The following is a 24,190-nucleotide window of genomic DNA, read 5'->3' on the forward strand; positions in this document are numbered from 1 at the left end:
TATCACCTAAGCATTCTATCAGTTTCCTCAGCCTTGAAAATGGGGATGGTGATAGTAGTAGTGAGCTCATCGTATTATCATGAGGATTAAATAAGCAAATATATGTGTGAAAGCTTAAGAACAGCACCTGCCATAGTAAGTGCTATATAACCGTTAACCATTATCCTTTTGGTTTGGTCTGGTTGGGGCTATTTTTCTCATTTCTCACTGCCCTGCTAAGTCGAAGAAAAGAAATCTCACCAGAAAGAAAACATAAACCTACAAATTCAATGAGCACATGTATCTATGCTTCACTGGAGAGAGCTAACTCATTTTGGAAAAATGATTAAGGCTGCATCATTTGTGGATCACATACTGATCTTGACCAGTTAGAAACAGATACAGTTGGTAGCAATCTACATGGGGCTGAGGAGACAGGAGAACAAATTTCTTACCCTACCGTTTTTTAGAACTAGGGTAAACACAGCCAACTCTAATTTACAATTCAATGGAAGGTAGTGGTATTCATCTTGATTAAGAAGCAATCTGAGTGCATGAAAATGATAAATCATGTTGATATTTAGCTTTTTTGGTGTCTTCACTGATTGACCTCATGTTCAATGGAAACAAATCACAGGGTATTAAATTTGGCTTTAAAATGAGAGCACCACTATCAAAAAAAACCCCACAACAAATCAAAAAACAAACAACCCCACCCAAACCAAAAACACGCAAAGAAAACAAACCCAAAACCCCAAACAAACAAACAAAACCACGAGAAAACAAGGACTGGCAAGGATGTAGAGAAGTTAGAACCCTTGTGCACTGCTGGTGAGAGTATAAAATGGAGTGTCACTCTGGAAAACAGCATGATGGTTCTTCAAAAAATTAAAAATAGAATTACCTATGATCCAGCAATTCCACTTCTGGGTATATACTCAAAAGAATTGAAAGCAGAGTCTCAAAGAGATATTTGCACACCCATGTTCAGAGCAGCGTTATTAAAAACACCTAAAACATGGAAGCAACCCAACTGTCCACTGAGAGATGGATGGATAAGCAAAATGTGGTGTATACACACACACACACAATGGAATATATATATGTATATATATATATATATATATATATATATATACACAATAGAATATGTGTGTGTGTGTGTGTGTATATATATATATATATATATATATATATATAAAATGGAATATTTTACAGCCCTAAAAAGAAAGGAAATTCTGACAATGCTACAACATAGATGAACTTTGAGGACCTTATTATAAGTGAAATAAGCCAGTCACAAAAAGACAAATACTGTATGATGCCACTTATATGAGGTACTCAGGGTATTCAAAGTCACAGAGACAGAAAGTAGGATGGTGGTTGCCAGGGGCTAAGGGCAGGGGGGGAGTGGGGAGTTATTTTTTAATGGTTATAGAGTTTCAGTTTTGCAAGATGAAAAGAGTTCTGGAGATGGATGGTGGTAATGGTTGCACAATAATGTTAATGTACTTAATGCCACTGAACTGTATACTTAAAAATGGTTAATACATTTTGTTATACACACACACACACACACACATACACACACATATATATACACGCACCACAATTAAAAAGTTGGAAAAAAATGAGGGTACTGTTTTTTTTTTCCACTAAAAAATATTCACGGGCTTCCCTGGTGGCGCAGTGGTTGACAGTCCGCCTGCCGGTGCAGGGGACATGGGTTCGTGCCAAAACAAAACAAAACAAAACATTCACTAGAATATTTGTACAAGTTTTTAGTTATAGCTAAGGACAGGAATATAACTTTTATTAAGTGCTTTTCATATGAGATGGGTTTTTTGAAAAAAGAAAAAGTTGAGGTCTTCTCTCAGTTTTCCAAACGAAGTTACTTTAACAAAGTAATACTTGAAAACTAAGATTTTAGAGGAATGAAGCTGCCGCTGAGATAGAGTTTACTTTCCTTGACCACATTAACTATTTTCATTTGAATGAATGAATTTCTTCACACAGTAATTCAAGAGCAAATGATCTTTGTCTAAGGGATTATATGCTAATAACGAAGCATTGCTGGCACCCCAAATCATTGAAAATTTATTTGTCCTCAGTGGAAAGATGAACTAGAAAGAGTGTTTGCCTTGTGGGTGAGAAACTTTAGTTCTAGTCCTGACTTGATTATTGTTTACTGTGTGATCTTGGAGAACTGCTTTACCTACATCATATAAAATGACAACCTTAGGCTAGATACCACTAGATTATTATCATCAAGTTGTGAGCAACTGTTTTGCTTCTATGACCAAAGTGCTGATAATAGGAAAAACCTCAGATTTATTAAGCACCTACTATCTGCTCTGCACTGACACTGTGCTAAGTGCTTTGCATCCATTATCTTAATATCTCCCAAGAAAGCAGTGAGGTGGATTTTATTTGTTCCATTTTACTGTGAGATCATGAAGCTGGAAGTGTACATAAACCGTTCAAGATCACACAGCTAGAGTGGACTTGGAGGAAGAGAAGGAGATATGGGAGATGGGATTTGAACAAAGCAGTTTGGCTCTAGATTCTGAATGAAAAACCCGGTGTCCCAAGTCACAGAGCCATCTGATGTTCACTAAGTAACTGACTTGGTACCTTACCTTGATTACTCAGTTTGAGTAATTAGCACTGCTATCTCTCTGAATCACATATGACATGTGGTTGTCCAGTTTTCTCAGCACCACTTATTGAAGAGGCTGTCTTTGCTCCATTGTATATTCTGGCCTCCTTTTTCATAGATTAGGTGACCATAGGTGCGTGGGTTTATCTCTGGGCTTTCTATCCTGTTCCATTGATCTATATTTCTGTTTTTGTGCCAGTACCATACTGTCTTGATGTCTGTAGCTCTGTAGTATAGTCTGAAGTCAAGAAGCCTAATTCCTCCAGCTCTGTTTTTTTTTTCTCAAGATTGCTTTTGCTATTCGAGGTCTTTTGTGTTTCCCTGCAAACTGCAAAATTTTTTGTTCTAGTTCTGTGAAAAATGCCATAGGTAATTTGATAGGGATTGCATTGAATCTGTAGATTGCTATAGTCATTTTTACAATATTGATTCTTCCAATCCAAGAACATGGTATATCTCTCCATCTGTTTGTGTCATCTTTGATTTCTTTCATCAGTATGGTTCGCTTTATGAAACAGTGTTAAGAAGATTTACACAGTGATAAGACATAGCTTTAAAATGCATAGCCACAATGTGGAGAATAATGTAAATCTTTGTGGTGTGGAAGTATGCCAGGTTATCTTCTAACATGACTAATAGCTTACACTTAGAAAGCACTTACTATGTGCCAAGTACTATTCTAAACATTCCACACCTATTAAAGATGGATGTAGCATTTGCCCAAGTTTAGCTGGACAATAAAAGGGCATCACAGGGCTTCCCTGGTGGCGCAGTGGTTGAGAATCCGCCTGCCGATGCAGGGGACACGGGTTCGTGCCCCGATCTGGGAAGATCCCATATGCCGCGGAGCGGCTGGGCCCGTGAGCCATGGCCGCTGAGCCTGCGCATCCGGAGCCTGCGCTCCGCAACGGGAGAGGCCACAACAGTGAGAGGCCCTTGTACCGCCAAAAAAAAAAAGGGCATCACAATTCTTTATAACCATGACTGCACAGTAGATTCACCTGGGAGCTTTTTTTTTAAATTAATTAATTTTATTTTTGGCTGTGTTGGGTCTTCATTGCTGCGAGCGAGCTTTCTCTAGTTGCGGCGAGCAGACTTCTCATCCCGGTGGCTTCTTTTGTTGCAGAGCACAGGCTCTAGGCACACGGGCTTCAGTAGTTGTAGCGCACGGGCTTAGTTGCTCCGCGGCATGTGGGATCTTCCCAGACCAGGGCTCGAACCCATGTCCCCTGCATTGGCAGGCGGATTCTTAACCACTGTGCCACCAGGGAAGCCCACACCTGGGAGCTATTAATCAACGCTGGTTTCTGGGTCCTACCCCGGATCAATCAAATCAAAATCGCTGGGAGTGAAGTTTGGGCTTCACTATTTTTTAGAAGCTCCCCGAAAGCCTTCATATGCCTCTAGAGTTAAGGATCATTGGCATAAGGGTAAACTATCTGTAGTTTGTATAGGGTAGAGAGAGTGAAACTCTATGAACAAAAAGGTCTCTTTTGATAGTCAAATATTTCATAGACTTGTTCAAACAATTCAGTGGAGAGATGTCCACTCTGAAACTCAGAAAATGACAACTGAAAATAGCTTTGAATAATATTTGAAGAATGTGGGCATGATGAGTGAAAAGGTGTAGAAAGGCGGGTAAAGGATGTAATGACTTAGCATCATCCTTCAACTGAATAAACCAGTTAGGAATTTAGTAAATTTGTGAATGGTATTCGATTTTACAATGTTTAATTCTTTATTATTTTGAAGGTGTGTAACTTATTACTAGAAATGAACAATAACATTTCAAAAAACTGTGAAAGATCATACTGTGTAAACCAGAGCAAAAAAAAAAATCACATTTCTACTGCATGGGCATGAAGTCTTTATCAAATGACATCAGGCACTGAAGCAGATATCTGATACCTTCCTCAAGTCTACCAAATGGAAAGGTTATTTTAGGATTCTCTCTTTGCCTCTTTCGCTGCAAACATAGTCACTCTCCCCAGGCTACACACCCACACACCACTCCCTTCACATATAAAGGGCAAATACATTCAAGGTTCCATAGAAAGTAATAACTACAAAGACCTTGACGTTCTTGAAAAAATGTGTACTTGCTGTTCTAAGTAATGTTTATGATCAAAGTTCTTGTACAAACAGATATGGTTCCTAACAGGAAGCTTGTAAATTTTTCTCATAATTGCTGTCAAAACTGCAGTGAAGTGTACTACAAGTTTTGATAATAAAGAATAAAGTCACAGTTCAAAGTTGATTATATTTTGGAAATTCATGCTCCTCTTACTAGAAGCGGTAGCCTTAAGCATCTCCCCATCCTGCCAAATTTTTCACTTGCACTTTTTATTATTTATGAAATCAGTGTCTGTACAATGTCATGCAGACCTCTGCTGATAAACTCTAATTAAGATTAAGACAAGCCTTTTGGAAAGGATCCCATCATTAGCAAACATGATAAACACAAAAATACTCCCTACTTGTCAACCAGGAGCAATTCAGTAACCTAACAGTATTATCTGTTGCTAGGTTACAGAGCTGACAAAGCTTCAATTATATTGTTCGACCATACCTATAGAGTTCTGTATAAGCAAAATGTATCCAGTATAAAAGCATTTAACTTCGTCCATGCTATCTGCAATTCATGCTTCCTTACAATGGTAAAAATCAGGTTAATAATTACATAGCACGCTGAAAAATCTTCTCCATGTGTTACGTCTATACATGTTTCTTTCTAATTTATCTGTGTGATTGATAGACGCTTGCTTTGTAAAAATAAGGAAATACAAGCAACGTGAAGCTGTAAACCTTGAGCACAACTACATCTGGGCTCATCAAGATACGGACCTAAGCTTAGCATAAAGATATACAGCAAATTGAACCAATTAAATCACATTTAGATTTTGTATTACTCTGCCTCAATATGTACAAGGATAAGGAGCCTCAAGCGAATACATAGGGATACCGGTTTGAAAGTTTAAGCTCAAAAAAAAAAAAAAAAAAAAAAAAAACCAAACCCATACACACTCACCTAACAATACAAAAGGAAATAGGTGGTTTTCAATACTAATTTATTCTAATGGTTTTTCTAAGGATATTTTAAAAGTTGAAGTTAGTAACTTTTACTACACAGCATTAAGTCATTAAGTCTTATTTCTCTTTATTAGACTGGGAACACTAGGGGGAAAAAGTCAATGAAAACAGCCTCTAAAAACACAGACATTTGACAGGGGAAAAACAAAGAAAAAAGCCACGTGTGTAAAAAGAGAAAGTCTATGTGAATCAGACCTTTGAGATTTTTACCATGCGTGACTTTTTTGGTTGATTTTCATGGAAATTTGGAAAAAAGTTAACTACTTATAAATGAACCAGCATTTTTAAGTAGCTTTGGCATCAAATGTTATATACTAAATTGTTAACAGCAGTTTGATTTCTTAAGATGTACAGTGATATTTCTGCATTAATCTAAAAGCCTATTTCCTTCACATGTGTAAAATACAAGAAGAAGATGGTCAATTGATCAGAGTTCAATTAATAAAGATTACATATTGGTCTATGGAGTAAACCATGATATCTCTTAGGCACACTAAGGTAAATTAAAGCCATTCTCTGGGCTGTTTAACACACACACACACACACACACACACACACACACTCACTCACACACTCATACACACAGACATTGTTTCTGGAGTTGGAGGAAACAAGAATACTTACTTGTTCTGTCACTAACTTCTTTTTTTTTTTTACCTAAATAATTTGAAAATCCAACATCATGCCCACTTATGAAATTTAGTTTCTTCACAACTGGGAAGGGATTGGGCCGAATAATTCCCTAAAAGCTAAATAATTGTCCCATTGCAACATCACAGGTGTTACTACCTAGATCTCAGGGTGGGGATGTTCACACAGTACCTATATCTATATGTAGCCACATTGTTTAATAGCAATTTTATAATGAATTCCAATCCAATACTGTTGAAATTCTTGACAGTGGAGTAGTGCAAGGAAAAGAACTTATAAATTATGTGTGCCCCTTCTTTGCAAACCGCTGTGGAGGTTTCTTTGTGCATTGGCAAATACAGCAGGAATATGAGGTATTGTGTGGGTCCTCCTGCACAGCACCTGATAAAAGAATAAAGAGCTGTGACATATTCTTAAAACAATAGAGGAATTAAAGGGAAACAATGGGCCAGCTGCTTCATTAATACAATCAAAAGGGAGCCCAGCACAGAGGAGTCCAGATAATTAAGCACTACTCTTTTAGACCTCCTTTCTAGAATAAAATTGCTTAAAAATGTATTAACTACTTCATAGTGTTAGAGAGATCTCTGCACTTGTTTACTTAGAGTTGATTAATGCTTTTTTTCCGTGTGCAGCAAGCAACATGCCAACTCATAGTTTACAACAGTTTTTGAATAAAATAGAGTGAGAATAATTGATAAAGATCTGCACAATACACAGCAATAAATCAAAAGCATTTTACAAAAGGTCCTTCCTGTTTTTAAATAATCTTTAACATTTTTCATTTGTACTTATAGGCAATGCAGGGCATTTTGGGGCATTTAACTTTCCCATGCTGGCTTTCCTGACATCTTTTTATAGAACATCCTAGCAGTTCCTGGGAGAAGGAGGAAAAAAATCAGATTTGACCAGCAACTTTATTTTTTGGCAGCGGGAGAACAGGCTCCGGACGCGCAGGCCCAGCGGCCACGGCCCACCGGCCCAGCGGCTCCGCGGCACGCGGGATCCCCCCGGACCGGGGCACGAACCCGCGTCCCCCGCATCGGCAGGCGGACTCCCAACCACTGCGCCACCAGGGAAGCCCAGGGAAGCCCAGGGAAGCCCTGGGAAGCCCTGGGAAGCCCTGGGAAGCCCTGACCAGCAACTTTAGAGTGTGCCTTTGGTTTTTCGGCCAAAGAAGAGAATGGATTAAAAAAAAGAAAATTCTTTGCCTTTTCCAGTCAAGAGGGATGGACGCGTGGCAGAATTACTTGCCGAATGCACTATTCATCCTTCATTAACTTGATTATAGAAAACAAAAAAGCAACTTTTTATGCTTTTTATGTTAAATCACAGTTTACAGTTTAAGATATCAAGCCTTTTCATTCTTCATCTCTTCTGTAGGCAGCCCTTCCTCTGATGTCAACAGAACATTTAATTGCTTAAGAACTGGAAAATTGGGAACTGAATACTGTGTGCTGAATGTTGACGTTGAGAGTAAAACACCACACTCTGCTTTTCTCCCAAATATTTTTAAGTAGGCTTATGTCAACCCAACATTAAAATTACAAACTTTACTGAACCATGTGGTCAGTTTAAATAAGATTTACTCTATTCTGATGATTTTAGGATCTTAATTGAGAAACTCAGAATTAGAAAGAAGTCAGAGAGATAAATGAATAGACATACTTAACCATATTTCTGAGATTAAGAGAAGAGAGATTTTGCTTTTACACCTATGATACATGTGATTTAAAATTTATCAGCTGGAGTCATATCTCCAAAGACTTTCCTGGATTATGTCAATATTTTAGAGGATATGGAATATCTAATTCCAGCTATGAAACCTGGCTTCTGACTTCAGGAGTTAGTTTCCAATTAGCTTAATAAGTTTTGCTTGCAAACCAGGAAATAAAAACATATAAATTAATGGTAGGTGCAAACAAAAATGACTATTTTAGGAGCTATTATATATGATTATTTATATATATAATAAATATTTTTATTTTGAGTAAGCTCAAAATTTACTGTTAGAGTGAAAGTAAATTAGAAAGACATGAATTGTTTATTGCCTTATGATCAAGGGAATCTTTTCAAGGATATATCTTTGAACATTTCAGGTTTTTAAACTACGTCCTTAACGGCAATGCAAAGAAACTAATAAATATTGATAATGCTTTATTGCAAAAATGCTAAACTGAAAGCACCCTCTTTCAGCAAGTATTTTGTAAACGAGCTTAAGAACATCATCTGTAAATTGTCATTTTAAATATTATATGCTGTATTATTTAGCATAAATTCAACAGATAACTTTGGTCTGAGCAGAACTCAGGCTAAAGAAACATGAACACCCTCATTAATCCCAAGGAGTTATCTGTGTGCAAATAGGAAATACCATCATCCCATTTTTATAGACAAGGAAATCAAAGCCAGCCCGGTGAAACCAGTGTGTTTTCTAAACTCCCTTCCTATCACAGAGGGCCTTCCCAGGCCCAAACCTGTAACCGATCCCCACCGGTTCTTTTGGCTCATGGCGTGTATTCTCCCCACAGAACTTATATTTTTCTGTAAGAAAAATGTCTCCACTGAGATACTTTCCTTTCCCATTTCAGAGGAACGTGAAGCTCCTTTCAGAAAAGTAAACAGTGCCCCCGTGCTCAGTTCCAGATGTCTGCTGAAGTGTAGCTGCAGAAAGTTTTGCCCTGTGAATAAGAAGGCATTTAGCACTGCCTGGAAAATCTGCTGAACTAATGTGTTGAAGGTCATGAAACTCAGGTATTCTATCTAAGGTTTAGGCAAATAGATACGATGCTTTTATGGGATTTCAACAGGAAAACGTTTGCTCACGGAGTCTCTTCAGCATCCGTGGGGTTTGTGCACTAGTCTGAGGTGGGCTGTGCCCTGGTTTTGCAGGAGCTTGCCATGGTGCCGTGAGGTAGCCCATCAGACTGTCTGGCTGCCTGACCATTGTGACTTTAAATGACTAGCCCAGAGGTGACATTCACCCCAAAGGCGATCTGTCAAGATTCTGCCTGCTGCTGATAAACTGATTACGAAGCTGCTTAAGACTCTGCTTATAAACAAAAGCATTTATCAACTAATAATTTGCAATAAACTGATGTAACTCCCAGCTGAGCCCCTAACTGTAATTGTCTTTACCATCTGTCTATTAAAACACCATTCTTCATCAGCAATCAGGAGCAGAAGGGAGGAAATCTCACCAAAATACACAACGTGCAAGTTTATGAATAACCTGAGCGTGTTCCTCACTTTCATTATGACTCCTGTGTTGGGTATGCTTAATTTTCATTCTTGCCTAGCCTGGGAATGCTCAGAAATTAGGTGGAGGGGGAAAAAAAAAGCGGAGGGGAAAGAAAATGAAACATTGTGCCTACTGCTTTGCAGAGGAATAAATTATACAAGTTCATCACAGGAGGCTGTTTTTAATTTCTTTCTTTCCTCTTTCCATGGCTCTCTGCAATATCCATTGCAGTTTCCTGATGAAAGCCCCCCGAAGCACCAGCCTGGGAGTGAACCTCTCTATTCCTTTTTTAGCTTGTCCATTTCCATTACACTTCTTTGTTTTGCTTTTTTTTTTTTTTAAATTCCAGGAGGCTCATTAAACTTCTCCACGGAGTCAGTTTAAAAGAGTAGACTCCTCTGAAGGGGTGTTGCAGGGCTGACAGGCCCCTGCAGGGCCAGGTAGATGAAGGGGCAGAAGTGCCAAGGAGCTGGCGGGGGGCCCTGCATTTGTGGTCCTCTGTCTGCACCACAGATGGAGGGCTTCCATGATCTAGTGCCACAAGCACTTAGGGATGCTCTGCCTGAAGTCTCCTCCCAGAAGATGGGTTTCAATAACAGTGGGTTCGAATGGTCAAAAACTCCTTGTTCTCAGAAGAAATCCTGTCCCTCAGGTGCTGACCAGATGCATCCATGGAAGGAAGAAACTAGGAAAAGGGGTTAAATTCCTTCACACTGTGTTTTTCTGGAGACCTCTCTCCGAATGGCTAACATCATTCCATGCTTTCTCAAAGTATGGTTACTCTAACTTTCTCTTCAAAAATATATTATTTATTTAAAAAAAAGATGGTCTTCAACACACAAACTGCCCTCATGTTGATATTTTAAAATTACACACACACATGCACATACACATACACACTATGCTTTTTCATATCCTTTTGCTGCCCAGAGGATGTTCTTTTTTAAAAAATTTTTCCTTTATAGAGAACATGTTATTCCTCCGTAAGATCTCAATAAATCTACTGACAGGCTATACATTATGATGTACAATGACCAATTCCTGTTATTAAGGTTCAAATTCTGGGGATAACAATTTCTGTCAGATTTTCTTATTATAACATAATTTAAAATAATGTTTACATTTTTATTTCATTTTTCTAAGAGCTTTCCTGTAGGTAATTATCTTTCTTTACAATCTACTGTTAAATGTAACAGAACTAATAATTGCTTCCATAGGAATGGTGGAAATGGACACTCATGCACCTGGGTCTCATTGTGCCTGGTTTGGAGACAAAGTTCACGGGGAACAGTGGGTCTACTTCTCTGCATGGGTTATGGAGGACCTGAAATGGAGGCAAAAGCGCATGTTTCTATGTTCCTTGAATTTCAGAGGCATCAAGTATCAGAACAAAGATCTGACATAGGTTTTAACACAAAAATCTTCAAAAACACTGTGTGAAGTAGAATTCTTTCTAGAAGTACTATATTTCCTTCTTATCCTACCTTTGAGGCTTTTGTCAAGATATTTAGATTCTTTGGTCACAGATTTTTTTTAAATTAATAAGATACGGAGTAAGAGTGAACGTGTTTAAGTATGTTGATTTATAATGTCTTACAAAATTAACAAAGATGCTGTAACATAATTTAACTTATAATTTAATGTTAAAGATGACTAAGATTAAGCTTTTACATTCATTAACTGCTTCCAAATATACAGTATGAAGTGGTACTATGGTGTTTTATTTGCTTATTTTTAAAGTTTTAAATTTTTTCGCACCAGATGGATATGTTCATGTCATGATTTACGTGAACACGGAAAACCTTAATGGTTATTGCTTCTAGGTCTAAAACTTTCATGACGGTCTATTCTAAAATATGGAAACTCAGCTTACTTCTTACTTGAAGTGTTGCTGGATCTCTATCCTAAGGCAAATTTTAGAATTATTATATGACGGACTATAATAGAATGCTTTCATGTGAAATGAGGGTTATTTATAGTGCATGGATACCCTTTGCTTTTCTTCACGTATCTCTATTTTGATGTATGTGTACCTGGTCTTCATTTGCACTGGAGTTTTGGTAAGAAAATAATCTTGAAAAACTAATTACCAGCAGATGGCGCTCGGTGCATTCTAAGAGCCCCGCCAGGAGAAAAGATAGGCTTTATTTACTTAATTCTATTTTATCCTAAATGTGAAGTTGATATAACAAGCTTTATAATCTCCAAAGATTTCTGTTAATTGAATAAACAACTTTGTGGTAATTTATAGGCTGTCTGATGCTCATCTAAATGGCACTGAATTCAACTCGCGTGTCTGTGTCGAGATAACAAAGCATAAAGTTGTAACCTTCCCCTACGAAACAGGAAAAGAATCTGTGTTCCTGAAGTATAATGTAAACTCACCAAATGAATTCCCTGCTTAAAAGAAGACAACTGTCATTACTGTGCTTTATTAGCACCTCACTTTCTAAAATGAAGTACGTGAAGGACTTATTTTTGAACGGGTTTATAATCTTCATCATGGATGTTTTAAAGTCCTATAATAAAACTCTTTGAATAGCTATTTGCTGATTACTGAGACACATGTATTGCCTCTGAATGTTATGGGGAATTATGTGTTTGTGCTAACAAAGAAAAAAAAAACAGCTTTGAATGGTAAAGGTGATTATATGTGTAAAACTAAATAAACCTGGGGAAAAAAAAAAACCCCAAAACGAAATAACCCTGTAGAATATCTGTCTGAAATGATGTCCTTATGTTCTTTTTCTCCTTTCCTCTTGCCTGCCTTCTCCTCCACCAATTAGGAGAAAACTTTGCTCTGAGCTTTCAAACTTTAAGTCTTAGTTATTTCCCACTCACCATTACTAGCAGTAATAACTAGCAGTATTTCTTTCCCTCTAGTGAAAAAGAGTGTAAGGAATTTTACCTAAGTGTCCTCATAAGTCCTTCTATACTCACCTTCTCCTACCTCTTACTATCATTCTGTCACTGAGTGCTTTTTTTCACTTGATTTTAATTTGGCCTTGCATATGGCAAAGGTACCCATGGTCATACGATATTCTCAGTCCTTGTCATTCTTAAGTGGAAGTCCTGGATCAGAGTCCCAATCGTAGAGCTGCTTAACACTGAGGCTTAAACTCTAACGGTTTCAACTGTTGAATTTCTAGGCAAAGTCCCATTAAACTGAGTGGAGAGTGGGTTTGAAATCCACTGGGTGGGTTTGAAACTCAGTGGGTTTATTGTGTTTTCATAATAAACATCATGTTGCATCCCACCATCACTTGTAAGATCTGTTAATACTTAAAACATGTATTTCTAGAATATGTACAATCTAGCTCCCATATAATCTTATTACCATTGAAGAACATTTATCATTTCTTACAAATTATATTAGCATTAATAAAACGAAGAAATTAAAAATGAGCTCTGTCAACATAATAGCACATCGTATCATTTCAAAGGATGAAATGGGGCTACACATCACTGTAACTCTACAAAGAGAAAGGGAGTTGTGGCTCTGCCCAGTGCTTTGAAAATCCATCCTTCAAGGTCGGCCCTTGACAGTCAAGTTAGGAAGGGCTGTGTGGAAGGCAGGGTGGCCTCCTGCCAAGGCTGTTGCAGATGAGTGGGTGATCTTAGGGGAATGAGCTGCAAAATCTCAAATTTTTGCTCGTGTGATGATAAAACCAGAGCCAAATGATTTTTCTAAGACTGTATGGCGTTCTGTTCCATTTTTATTGTACAGCTTGGAATGATAAATTTTACTGTGCATTAATTTGCACAAAAGGGTCAATGCTATGTTCAAGAGTGTATCAATTGTTTTCAGTAAGATTAATAATAAAATGCATTGTCTTTCTCCCCAAAGAGATGCAAATATCCCCAGACTAGTGTCATTCGGCTATAGAAAAATGTACTGTTATCAGTGCCTTTACGAATAGAAGTCTTGATTCTCAGTGTTTCACTGATCCTTCTTAGTTGGACTCGGTTGTGACAGGATTTGGTAAGAGATAGTCATGTTTTATATCATCTTTCATCGGTCACCTTTAGGTATGAGTCTCAAGTAAAAGAAAAAAGAGAACAAGGAGGAGGCTATGGAGGGATGATCCTCATGGAGGCTGTCCTCATGTATGACACCGCACGTCGGGCACTGAAATCAGGGTGCGGTTTAGTGCAGAGAGAAGTGCAGCATATTACACTCAAAAGTGCCGCTCATCAAGAAGTTCATCAGAAAAATGGACTTGGATGACGTCACAACTGTTACATCGAAATATTTCGCTTTGTTTACCAATGCCCAGGTAAGAAATACATTTCACTCTTGAGCGTTTGCATTACAGGGAGGCCGGGAGTAAGCAAAGCACTGAGTCCGAGAACGATCTGGAAATGGGTTCTGAGAGGAAGGCCATGGAGATGGGTGTTGCTTTACGACTGACTTTCTGACCTGAGTGGTATTCACTTAAATTCACCACATCTACCTATGTCTCTGAGTCACATCTTCCTTATCATCTGAATGGGTTTTTTTTTTTAATGTTCTTTCGATTGCTTTTGCTTTACAATTGCATTTGGTCTTGAATTTCTAAATGGGGCTTTTTGGTTTAATGGTTTAAAGTAGCCAAGATATCATTCAGATATTATTCAGGAGAATGGAAAAGTTAACTTAGGTTAACTTTAGGTAATAAAGTATCCTCTATGGTCTAGTTATGAACTGAAAAGCCTAACCGAAACTACGGCTTATTGTTTAACATTTCTTAAACATTTACTATGTGATCTCATTTTCACTCGCAAGAACAGAGAGATCCTTGGACATGAGCTGCCATTTTAATAGGAGTTGGACATATATTTTTGAGCAGAAAGTTCCATGGCTCTAGTCTGTGTTCACCTATCTTCTTTGAGATCAATACCCAATATCTTCTCCCTCTTGTTTTTTTGTAAGTATTTGTAAGTTTGAAGACGTACTCTCTGTGTGGTGCAACAATGCATCGTCTGAATGGCTCATCTCTCTGCAAAGAACTGGCCTGCAAAGTCAATTCCGTAAGGAAACTGTTATAGGGCACTTGGGAGGGAAGCCCTGTTACGGGCACCTAGAAGATGATTAAAGGAAAGCTGTTAGAATTCTGCAAATCCCTGATGTAATTCTTTCCAATATTTTCATGAACCACTCTTTCAGCTCTAAACTTCCTAGATTAAGGATAGTTAAAAGATCAACCTTCTACCTCTTCTACCTACAGCCTGATAAAAATTAAAATATAAAGAAAAAGGGAAACAAAATGAAGGTGGAATTTGGGGAGAAAAAAAGGGAATCAACCGTTTTTTTCAATAAATTTTTCTTAATACAAGTAAGGGAGGTACAGCATATTAAGTTATCTTTCTTTATATCTCTATTAAAAATGAAAGTAAAAGAAGGAGATAAATTGTTGAAGTTATGACATTTTTTTCCTGTACACAAAGGGTCCCACAGAATGATCTAGTTGAAGTGTTCAGTATAGCCAAAATTTTAGGGAGTGGAAGATTGCTGAAGAAGGAACTGAAAACGTCAAGACAGGATATAATTAAGGCTTTAAAAGGATTTCAACAGAGGGAGGGTCAGGCTAAGGACACACTGTGGTAATGTTTTATAAGTAGTGATAAGAGGAAAAGACAGGCAAAGAAGATACAGTATAAAAATAAGAGCTCAAGACTGAGACTCATTTTTGGATTTTAATCTTTGAGAACCAACAAAGTTCTCACATAAGGAAAATGGCAATAGAGTCAGAAACATGGATTCCCCCCCTTCTCTGACCTCCCAAAGAAAGAGGAGAGGAGAGGGAAGGCAAAGAGAGAAGAAAAAGACAGAATTCTTACTCTAGAGAAGAATTTATCATTCTTCTATTTATCATACATCAGAGAGTCATTTATCTGACTCTCTGAAGTATCCTATAGTGGGAAGTTATACGCAGGCGGGGGGGGGGGGGCGGATCAGAGAGTGAATCAAAGGAAAAGGGTGGCTGAAATAAACTCATGATAGATCCTGATTTTTATCTTGAATCGCATGAGTAGCTAAACCTAGCTCAGCACAAAGTAATATGTGCTTCATAAATGACCACGTTTCCTTTGTGGCTGAATCTGTTTTTCAGAGGCTGTAAAGTAAAGCAATATAAAAATCCACTGAAAACATGAAAAGCCCAATAGATGACAAACTATCCTTGGAGAAAGAAACCTGGGTTTTTTCCCCTCATCTTCCCAAATAAAAGATATTAGATAAGACATCCCTAGCATGTATTGATCTTACTCCATTGAATGTTGCTCATAAGATTGTAAATATTTATGACTGGTAGGAAACGTGGAGGGCTTCTAGACCTCCTGTTAGAGATGAAGAGAATAGAGCTCCAAGGAGTTAGGTGGCATGTCAAAGGTCACACTGCCAGTGTGTGTGTGTGTTTTGTTTTTCACATTAGAGTAACTTGTCTTCCAGTATAGAACTGCTGTAGGATTAACATGTAGCTCATAACTTGATGCGTTACTAGTTGTTAAACCCTTACTATGACATCTCATTTTTTTCTCCAGATAGCTTACTGAGGTTAGTGGTATCATTATATTCATTGAGATAAAGGTTTAAAGAGTTGAATAATTCACACTTAAAGAGATTCTAAATTATGGGACTAGAACCGAAGCTGTCTCACTGCAAAGCTCTTTGTTATGCAGCCCCTCAACTAGTTAAAGAGAACACAAGTCATCAGTTTAACAAACACAGACAAAGTCTCATAATTGTCAGCTTCAACAAAAGATCCTTATCCCTTTGGGAGGGAGCCTTGATGATGGGGGTGTAATTCAAATGTGCAGTGTGGATATAACATCACTCTTTCAAATTCTACATCTTGTAAATGACTAATGATATTGTAAGGGAGGGAAAGAGGTAGTGAATTACCTTAGTGAATTAATAAAGAGATGCTTCTGTGGTTCTAGAAATATTTATACATTTCTGGGTTTAAAACAGTGGAGAAGTAACAGGAGTCCTGTCTATCCACTAACAAGGTATAAAGGGATTAACAGGTATTCATAGCATCTTTTTGTTCTACTAGATTTAAAAATTAGTTAATTGTATGAAATTTGGGGGAGTAATTTATGTAAAATATGTTCTCTCGCTTTAGTAACTAAACTCCCCCATGTAATCGTAAAAATATTTAAGAAAAACATTATGCCACCTTCTTTTGGGGAGCATCTCTTCATAAATCGTTAAAAATCCATTCTGCTTTGAATAGATGTTCCTACTTTCCCGGGACGTGGTGGTATTGATATTGTTAGATCTAGGAGATGATTTTATTTTTTGGATAATACACATGGATTTAACTGTGCAGTGTCTGCAAATAATAATGGAAGATGAATGTATGAATCCTTGAATACAATGCAAATGAAATGTCACCCTTAAGCAGAAGGAGGACACGGATGTGTGTGTATGTTCCCTCATTAAGGTAAGTTTTTCCTCAATAAATGATATAAGCAATTGCATATTTAACTGGCGATGTGTACGCTAAGGTAAATCAAAATGTTCATACTTCCCTCAAAATAACATCCTATAAGAAATGTTAAAGTAATCAAAAACAGCCTTCCCCTCTCCCCAGGCCTGTGTACATTTTTGCAGGAAAAAACTATTTACATAAATATAAACATAAATGTGAATATATATGTATATATATATATATATATATAGAGAGAGAGAGAGAGAGAGAGAGAGAGAGAGAGGAGAGAACTTCTGTTTTCAGAACACAATTTAATTTTATATACCATCCTGTATAATGACTTTAAAATCGCTAAATAAGAACCGTAGCCAGCAATGCATGCAAAATATTTTCATTGTTGTAAACTATAAAAATATTGCTTTTATAAAAGCAAAGAGAAAGGGAGTTTGGAAAAATTTTGGAAAGAAATTGGAACCTTTGAATGATTTGAGAAATTAAATCTTTTAATAAAATAGCAACAGAAGCTTAACTGTTGGAAGTTTAAGATATCAAAAAGCATTTGAACAGCTAGCCTCTCTTAGTCTCTCATCTGTCAGCCAAAATTTTTTTTTGATATTCCCTGATTGTCTATTTTTCCCCAGTGAAAGTTATTACATTCCTTTACCCATTTTTTAATCAAAATCATTTCCAACTTATTTCAGTCTGTCACAATAATATTTTCATATAAGGAGTGTTGTAACCTAATTCCTTCATTTTAATAATACATTCGTTTTTAATTACTGCAACTTGATCTCAGATTATTCAAATAACTGTTTCATTTTTTATGCTTACCCTGGCCCCAGTGTATTTATAGGCTTTTATCCTTACCTGATACCAGTGTAATGTAATTATAGATTGTATTTTAATCATCTACTATATTCTAGTGAGTTTGTTTAAATCACTCCAATCCTGAGCCTTTTATTTCTATGCCTTTTAAAATTCTACAATGGCATTCTCTTTGCATAAAAGCAAAATTTTTGTAGTTTACAACAATGAATGAATATTTTGCATGCATTGCTGGCTACGGTTCTCATTTCATAATTTTAAAGGCACTATACAGGACGGTACGTAAAATCAAATCATGCTTTGTAAACAGAAGGAGAAGTACATTGTACATCTCTTGAGATCTTTACACCGGTTTGTATTCCAGATTGCCCCCCTCCCATCCCCACAGCTTTAAAACCACAGATATGCACTATGCTCATAATCATTGTATCTGTGTCTGGATATTCAAATCCCTGTAAATAGCTGCTCTGTCATAACAACAGAGGCCAAGTTTCATTTGTGGTGGAATAGGCTTCTCCGATACGAATTACTTTTATTAGTATTTTTCCTATTGATCATTTCATAATTGCTTGATTACTTTCTAAACTATCACCCATCAAGAAAATCCATTATTTCTAAGCTCTTTAGGGCAGTATCTGAGCTCTTGGCACAATGGCTGATTTCAGCCACACATTTACAATGAGCCAGGAATTTGGTCTGAGAAGATGACTGACAACATTGACAATCTGTAAAGGCCTAGTGTTCATCTTCTGATCAGATTTATAGGCCTGAGAAATGGATTTTCCTGAGTGAGTCTGATTATCTTCTCAAAATCCTGGAATCACTAGATTTCTCATTGTCCTCACTCTTCATAGCCAGTCCATCATTAAATCCTGACAATTCTGCATCCAAGGTATCTTTCAAATCTCTCTCCCCTTTTCCTCCCCCAGTGATGCTCACCCAGTTCAGACCCCATCAAATCTATTTCACAATGGTTAATCTCCCTACCTCCTGTCTTACGCTTTTCCAATCTGTCCTCCACACTTTTGCATGAATGCATGGCTAATGCACAAACTCGATCCTGTTCCCACCTTCAATTAAAATCTTTGAATGGCTCTCCGTTGCCTACAGGAGGGAACTCAAGCTATTTATTCATGTCATCCTAGCAGTAAAGCATCATCCTTGCTATCACTTTTGATTGTGAGGAATCAAGCTGATCTCAACAGATAACATTTAATTGTATGTACAAGTAAAATTTGGGGAGGGAACAAAGATGAGTGAGAGGTTATAAAGCTTTGAGTTCTGACATTAATGGTTAACAAAAAACAGGACTGTTCATAAATCAATGCTGGTTATGACTACAGATCAAATCTTCCAAGTTTCTATCTATGGATTAGACTTCCTCTTTCCCCCTCCATGTTCTACACTTCATCTTCAATCCCTTCTTTTACTCAAACTAGATAAAACTGTGTCGATAAATGCCTTAAAGATAAATACAACACACAGAATAGAATATAATTTTAAACCACTGACTTCTTTCACATTCAGTTCAACTACTGAGATTTTGGTGACGTTTTCACTCATTGTTAAATAAATTGCAATGAGGCCCCTTGAAAATTAATTTCCAGAAATGCCAGTGACAAATTATGAAAGCGTAAATAAGAGGACCAAAATGTGTGCCAAAAACATCAGAAAACAAGAAGCCATCCTGCATGCTTTTTGCTCCTATTGTAAATTCTGCCTGCTGAACAAAGTCCGCATGAACTTATTCAACTGGTTAGTTGTTAGAAATAACTCAGAGAACCTTGAACATACATTTACCATTACAAAATATCTCAGAATGCAAAATAAAATAACGGTATGAAGTAGGCATTTAGGGACAAACTGCTTGCTAACTCTCAAAAATGAATTCTGCTGCTTTTTCCAACCTCTGTGGAGAAAAGCATGCTTCCCTTTGGGATTTCTTCTACCATTTGGTGCAACATTTACTTGGCTATAATAACACAAGCTTCATTAGAAAAGTAAAATGCAATTGTCTCCATGAGATCAACGGACAATCTATTAAGTAAAGCAACTGGAACTCTAGAATGAAATAATATGAAAAGTTAGAATTTTACGGTGAATCAAAATGTGAATCATACTGGCATACTGTGGCTAAATGCAGAACTGAAGATCAGCTTTATTAAGGGGAAACTGACAGTGGCTTGAATGATTTGAAAAAAAAAAGAAAAAGAAAAGATATATGAATTCTAAACAACCTGCTTTATGTACTAGATTAAACTTAGCATTGGTGCTATTTTAGTAAATTTGAAAGTACTAGTGGTTAACTACAAAAGTACTAAGAAATATAGACCCCCAAATAACAGGTATTGTGATTTTTATAGCAAAGTCCGTATTCAATGATTCAGGGACCTAGAAAGGATGCTTCATGTTAAAATAAAATAAAATAAAACAAAGCCTATAACCATCACATCAACTGTGTTCAGAAGGGACATAAGTGACACCTTGTATACTGACCACCTAGTTGCTCCTGAAATCGGTAAAAATTCTGCTTTTACACAGAACTTAGTACCAGCTGTTCAAAATCAAAGGTCTTTATGAATTCTGAAAGCTAGAGCCCATGTTAGCCGGAAGGAAAGGGAGAGAGGTGGAGACAGGTAAATCAAACTCCCCTGCACACATTTGACTTCTCTTCAAATGCTTATTGAATCTTCGGAGTGTTTTCTTCTAAATGGAAATGACAGATTTTAAAACACCTTTCAGTGTATCTCAGTGCATTACATCACTTAAGTCATTTACAAAATTGTATAAAATTACCCTGAAATCGCATCAAGTATAGCAGTGTACCATGAAACTAAAAGAAAAAAAAAATCATAAAAAAACACATTTCATTTTGCAAGAGAAATAAGTCAAGGGTGTAAGGATGAAACAGTTACCCCCTTTCATGTTCTTGAGCACAATCTAACTTATTACAACATTCTTTGAATCCATGGAAGACCGTGAGTTGTTTTGTTTTGTTTTTTTTCAAAAAGCAAACAGTGAATTAAAAAAAAAATTATTGGTTCAGTGAATTATTGAAAAAAGTAACAATTAAGGGTAATAGAAAAGGTATATCTATTAACCTTCTATTGTATTGGTATTGTATTGTAAAGGTATATCTATTAACTAATATTACAATTAGTAATATCAGAAGATTGTAAAAATCCTGAGTAGATTTAGCATAACATTGTTTCTGAAAATGCATTCTTGTTATAATTTGATTTTGATTATTTTCTAGTGAATATATATATTACAGCTATATTCATATTTCTAGTGAAAAAAATATATAGTATTTCCTAAGTCTTCAAATATTTTCACAAAATCCATACTTTCCTCAAGATAAATAATTTTAAATGTGGTCTAGCTTTATCACCAAAACCCTGCAATTTTAAAGTTTGGCTCCTATAGCAGAGAGCAAAGAATTGTACTTCTGTCTGTTCCCTGTATCTCATACCTATAGTTCTAGAAGATCAAAAGGAGTCCTGGATACTCACCAATTAATCTTAAAAGGACTCAAAAGAAGACAACAGGCTAAAAATTTGGTCAATAAAGTATCCTACTCAAGTAGTTGCATCCTCCCATTTTCAGACCCTGAAGGTAATTAGCTTACCATTCAGCTCCTGTTCAATATGGCTTCTGAATTAAATAGAAGCTTCTCTTCAGTGCTAACTGGCTGCTGGACAGGTTGTCTGCACTTGCTCTTAGGATCATGATGTTTGTGACCCCCTTCTTTTAGATAAGAAGAACAACCCCGAAACCCATAATGAATCACCAAGTTTGCTTATTGGTTTGGCTCCATTTGCTAGGTCATCAAAGATGATCATCTTTAGAGCAAAGAACCGACATTTTTAAAATCAGAAAAATCTGGGTGAGGAAGTCAGCTCTGAATATTTAGCATCTGTGTGACCTTGGGCAATTAACTTAACCCTCTAAAACACAATTTCCCCATCTGGAAAATGGGGATTATCCTGCCTACTCTCAGACGATTATTATATAAGATCACTTTATATGAAGGACATGGCACAGAGATGAGCAGGGAATAGGTGCTTCAAAAATGTTTGCTCTCTTCTCATAATTATTTTACCTGGAATGGCAAGGACTTCCCTGGAAGCTTCAACTAGGGCAGATTGTAAAATATCACCTGCTTGAAGTATTGTCCTAGAAGGCATTGGCCCTAGAAAGCACATTTTGTTTGCCACTCTGTTGTTGGCCCTGGTTGCCTTTTGGGGAGTGATTTATGTCACTGATTTCAGACCGTTATTCCCAAGGAAGATTGGCCCTGTTTAGCTTTCAGACCTCTATTGTCTGCTGCATTTTTGGAATAAATTTGCATTTGCTAATATTCTGTATGCTAGGAATCCAGAAAATAGGTATTCGCTGCAAACACCAAAACTCTTGGGATTTACATATATTTGTAATTCCACAGACTCCTATATTGTTGGGATTTTGTTGTTTTGCTTTGCTTTTTAGATCACAGATTGAGTTTTTTAAGCTGGATAGAGCAAGTGAAGCTACGAAAAAGGAGAAATAAAGTCATTGTGACTGATGTGATCTTTTAACTTTTTGCTGTAGTAGATATTTTCTTTAAATATGTATATTTCATATACATTTACTTAGAGAAATTTAAATAGGTATTTAAAAAAATTTGGTTCAATAAATAAATGAATATGACACAGACTATTCATAAATATTTTCTAAATTTTATCAATGTAGCTAGATTGGAAACACTGACCTCAGGTTAAATATTCCATCACGTGTCATCAGCACTATACTATGAAGTCTGGATTTGTTTATATTCAAAATCTGGTTAAGCATTTAATTTTTTAAACTCTAAAGCAATTGTATGTGTATGTATGTGTGTGTAACACAGTTTGGGGCATTAATTTAAAAAATAAAAACTATAAATGTGCAAAAATATTTATATGAACAACACTCCTGGATAGAAACTCCGCTTCTAATAGTAGAACTTGATGCACATCCTGGTCCCTTGGCACGCCCAGCTCAGAGCCATCTGTTATGTTGGCACTGTGCCCACTCACAAGGAGTTATGCCAGTCTGACATGATATAGGTGACACCAAAATGAAGGTTTGAAAGGATAGATAGTAGAATGAGCTATGACCCCCTCTTGTAATCAGGACCTTTGGTGGCTGTCTTTATTGGAGAGGAGGATTTGTGTTAACTCTGTGGACCCCATGTTACTAAAATCTCCATTCCAAAAAAAAAATTCAGTGTGCTATCACTAATCAGACTATTAAAAATTTTACCAAAGTGTGGAAAGTTAAATATTTCAGCCTAAGACCTTGCACCATCTTGGACTTAATTTTATCAGAACACATATTCTTAGTAGGTCAAGAACATGTATGGCAGCATAAGTGATTTTCAAAGAGACTTTCAAAGGGCTATGTATTAACACATATAATACACGTGTTTTATGGAAGGCAGTAGCACTAAAAGAATCTACTACTCACATTTTTGTTCAAAGCATTTCTTAAATGCTTTTCCTATACTATATCTGTCAGTTTCATTGCATTTATTTTCTTCAGTCCTTATACTAAATGTACTGAATTTCCCCTCTCTTGCTGGGGATCAAATAAAAAATTCATATTTTTGATATCATTGTTATTCTATCAAACTTCCTGTAACTTTTTGCAAAATGTTCATACTGTTGAAATTTGTAGTTTCCTGTCTTCCATTGCCTTGCACTTTTCTGAGTTAAATATGTTATTTAGAGAGGAAGTCATACTCCAAGGCTGGTAAGGGAATTCAGAGAAATAGATAATTTTATACAACCAGTGGGTCAAGTCATCTTGAGTCCAAATAGGCATTAGCAGTACAGAAGTGAAAATGCCCACCCCGCATTCTTGAAGCATAACGGAATTTTCCTTAGCTTCTCTATAGCTTATAAAAAGAGAAGTAATTTAGAAAGATGAAAAAAACCTGGCAGAGCACAACCTGACTTCCTCTATTCCTGAATTTGTAATTTATAGGCCAGCATTACCTGGTCACATTTGGTAGCACAAAACATAAGCTGGCAACTAAGAGATAATTTTCGTCATTAATTTATTCAGACACTTACTCAATCTCTATTCATGGAACACGCATTATGGTCAAGGCAATGCGGAGCCCAGAGGGTAAAAGATTATTTGGATTGTTCCCTCAAAGTGCTCAGCCTGTCTTCATAAAAGAGGGGTGGGGGGCTTCCCTGGTGGCGCAGTGGTTGAGAATCCGCCTGCCGATGCAGGGGACACGGGTTCGTGCCCCGGTCCGGGAGGATCCCACACGCCGCGGAGCGGCTGGGGCCGTGAGCCATG

At 36.9% G+C, this 24,190-nt stretch overlaps 1 protein-coding gene and 1 pseudogene across 1 annotated transcript in view; one reads left to right on the forward strand and one right to left on the reverse strand.

The window, feature by feature from the left end:
* The window catches only part of ZFPM2 (zinc finger protein, FOG family member 2), a 478,247-nt gene that overhangs the window by 15,830 nt on the left and 438,227 nt on the right, over positions 1-24,190 (reverse strand). The window lies entirely within an intron of this gene.
* The window catches only part of LOC102988419 (60S ribosomal protein L12-like), a 33,547-nt pseudogene continuing 23,201 nt past the window's right edge, over positions 13,845-24,190 (forward strand).

This window comes from Physeter macrocephalus, chromosome 15, assembly GCF_002837175.3.
Source record: "Physeter macrocephalus isolate SW-GA chromosome 15, ASM283717v5, whole genome shotgun sequence".
Taxonomy (NCBI): Eukaryota; Metazoa; Chordata; class Mammalia; order Artiodactyla; family Physeteridae; genus Physeter; species Physeter macrocephalus.